At 44.5% G+C, this 3408-nt stretch overlaps 1 non-coding gene across 1 annotated transcript; it reads left to right on the top strand.

Annotated features, from left to right (window-relative positions):
- The first annotated feature begins 229 nt into the window (after nucleotides 1-229).
- On the top strand, nucleotides 230-293 carry LOC135883210 (small nucleolar RNA Z39). The gene has a single exon (XR_010561647.1). It is a non-coding gene; the product is annotated as a small nucleolar RNA Z39 (small nucleolar RNA).
- The last annotated feature ends 3115 nt before the right edge of the window (nucleotides 294-3408 follow it).

The following is a 3408-nucleotide window of genomic DNA, read 5'->3' as shown; positions in this document are numbered from 1 at the left end:
GCGATAGGCATGCCGAAGTACTGCAACCTTTCAATTGACCACGTAATGACCATGTTTTGCCTTACTCCTCTGATGCTGGGGCTTTCATTCTGCTATCTGGCACTGGATGGCCTTTGCCTCCCCCCACCAGGCTTCTATCAGCAGCCATGATGGGATCGTACAGTCATGGGGTGCAGTGTCCTTGTCATTCCTCTGCCTTTCCTCTTCCCCAGCTCCTCCTGCTCCAGTGGTACAAATGATGTGAACACAACGGTATGAGAAAAGCAATGATACTGTAAATGCTTTCTGATGCACTTCAATTGAGCAATTATCTTGGCTTGGTTCTTGAATGCACAATGGATAGATAGACATCCAACACAGGAACTACACAGGAGCCTTTTAAATCAAAGTGAAGGTTTTTAGACTCATAGACTCATAGACTTTAAGGTCAGAAGGGACCAATATGGTCATCTAGTCTGACCTCCCGCATGATGCAGGCCACAAAAGCTGACCCACCCACAACAGAATATTCCAGCCTGCGAGCCCTGCCCTATGCTGCGGAGGAAGGCGAAAAACCTCCAGGGCCTCTGCCAATCTACCCTGGAGGAAAATTCCTTCCCGACCCCAAATATGGCGATCAGCAGTACCCCGAGCATACAGGCAAGATTCTACAGCCGGATCCTCATTTTACCCGCGATGGCACGTTAATGCCTAATTGACTAAAATCACGTTATCCCTTCAAACCATTCCCTCCATAAACTTATCAAGCCTAATCTTGAAGCCAGAAAGGTCTTTCGCCTCCACCGTTTCCCTCGGAAGGCTGTTCCAAAATTTCACCCCTCTGACGGTTAGAAACCTTCTTCTAATTTCAAGCCTAAACTTCCCCACGGCCAGTTTATATCCATTCGTTCTCGTGTCCACATTACTACTGAGCTGAAATAATTCCTCTCCCTCCTTGGTATTAATCCCTTTGATATATTTAAAGATAGCAATCATATCCCCCCTCAGCCTTCTTTTGGTTAGGCTAAACAAACCGAGCTCCTCGAGTCTCCTTTCATAGGAAAGGTTTTCCATTCCTCGGATCATCCTAGTGGCCCTTCTCTGTACCCGTTCCAGTTTGAGTTCATCCTTTTTAAACATAGGAGACCAGAACTGCACACAGTACTCCAAATGAGGTCTCACCAGCGCCTTGTATAACGGAAGCAGCACCTCCCTGTCCCTACTAGAAATACCTCGCCTGACGCATCCCAAAATCGCATTAGCTTTTTTCACAGCCACGTCACATTGCCGACTCATAGTCATCCTACGATCAACCAGGACTCCGAGGTCCTTCTCCTCCTCCGTCACTTCCAACCTATGCGTCCCTAACTTATAACTAAAATTCTTATTAGTCATCCCTAAATGCATCACCTTACACTTCTCACTATTAAATCTCATCCTATTAATTTTACTCCAATTTACAAGGTCATCCAAGTCTCCCTGCAGAATATCCCTATCCTTCTCCGAATTGGCAATACCTCCCAACTTTGTGTCATCCGCAAACTTTATCAGCCCACTCCTACATTCGGTTCCGAGGTCAGTAACGAATAGATTGAATAAAATCGGACCCAAAACCGAACCTTGAGGAACCCCACTGGTGACCTCCGTCCAACCCGACATTTCACCTTTCAGTACTACCCGTTGCAGTCTCCCCTTTAACCAGTTTATTATCCACCTCTGGAATTTAATATCGATCCCCATCTTTTCCAATTTAACCAATAATTCCTCGTGCGGGACAGTATCAAACGCTTTACTAAAATCGAGGTAAATTAGATCCACCGCATTTCCTTTATCTAGAAGGTCTGTTACTTTCTCAAAGAAGGAGATCAAGTTGGTTTGGCACGATCTGCCTTTCGTAAACCCATGTTGTAATTTGTCCCAATTGCCATTCACCTCAAGGTCCTTAACTACTTTTTCCTTCAAAATTTTTTCCAAGACCTTGCATACTACAGAAGTTAAACTAACAGGTCTGTAGTTACCCGGGTCACTTTTTTTCCCCTTCTTAAAAATAGGAACCACATTAGCTATTTTCCAGTCCATCGGTACCAGCCCCGAGTTTACAGATTTATTAAAAATTATCGCCAAGGGGCTTGCAATTTCTCGCGCCAGCTCCTTCAATATTCTGGGATGGAGATCATCCGGTCCGCCCGATTTAGTCCCATTTAGCTGGTCAAGTTTGGCTTCCACCTCTGATACTGTAATGTCAATCGCCCCTCCTTTATTCCCCTCTGTCCCGCTCCCTCTATTCCTAAACCCTTCATTAGCCTTATTAAATACTGACGCAAAATATTCATTTAGATATTGTGCCATGCCTAGATTATCCTTAATCTCCACTCCATTTACATGCTTCAGCGGTCCCACTTCCTCTTTCTTTGTTTTCTTCCTATTTATATGGCTATAAAACCTCTTACTATTAGATTTAATTCCCCTCGCGAGGTCCAACTCTACACGGCTTTTGGCCTTTCTCACCGCATCCCTACATGCTCTGACCTCAATAAGGTAGGTTTCCTTACCGATCTGCCCCCTCTTCCATTCTTTGTACGCTTTCTGTTTTTTCTTAATCGCCCCTTTGAGACGCCCGCTCATCCAGCTAGGTCTAATTCTCCTGCCTACTAACCGTTTCCCCTTTCTCGGGATACAGGCCTCGGACAGCTCGTGCAACTTCAGCTTGAAATAATCCCAGGCCTCATCTGCCTTTAGCTCTCTAAGTATGTTAGCCCAATCCATTTCCCTAAGTAGTTGCCTTAATTTATAAAAGTTGCCCTTTTTGAAATCGTAAACCTTAGTCACAGTTTTATTTCTGTTAATCCTTCCATTTAGTTTAAACCGAATTAGCTCATGGTCACTCGAGCCAAGGTTGTCCCCTACTATCATTTCCTCAACTAGGTCCTCACTACTCACCAGCACCAAATCTAAAATGGCATCCCCCCTCGTCGGTTCAGCTACTACTTGTTGAAGGAATTCATCTGCTAGCACGTCTAGGAACATCTGAGCCCTATTATTGTTACTAGCATTTGTTCCCCAATCTATGTCTGGGAAGTTAAAGTCCCCCATGATCACACAGCTCTTATTAGTTTTTACTTCCTTAAAAACATTAAATAGTTCTCTGTCCGCATCCAGGCTAGATCCCGGCGGTCTATAGCACACCCCAAGCAGTATCTCAGGGGAGGCTCTAGTAGTTCTTTTACCCAGTGTAATCATTGCCCAGACAGACTCTGTCTTATCCATTCCATCACTTATTATTTCTTTACATTTTAGTTCATTATTCACATACAGTGCCACACCCCCACCTTTACCTTTTTTCCGGTCATTCCTAAACAGCACATACCCTTCGATACCTGTACTCCAGTCATGACTACAGTTCCACCATGTTTCGGTTATTCCTATGAT

Source organism: Emys orbicularis, chromosome 8, assembly GCF_028017835.1.
Source record: "Emys orbicularis isolate rEmyOrb1 chromosome 8, rEmyOrb1.hap1, whole genome shotgun sequence".
Taxonomy (NCBI): domain Eukaryota; kingdom Metazoa; phylum Chordata; order Testudines; family Emydidae; genus Emys; species Emys orbicularis.
This window is presented reverse-complemented; position numbering and strand designations above follow the sequence as displayed.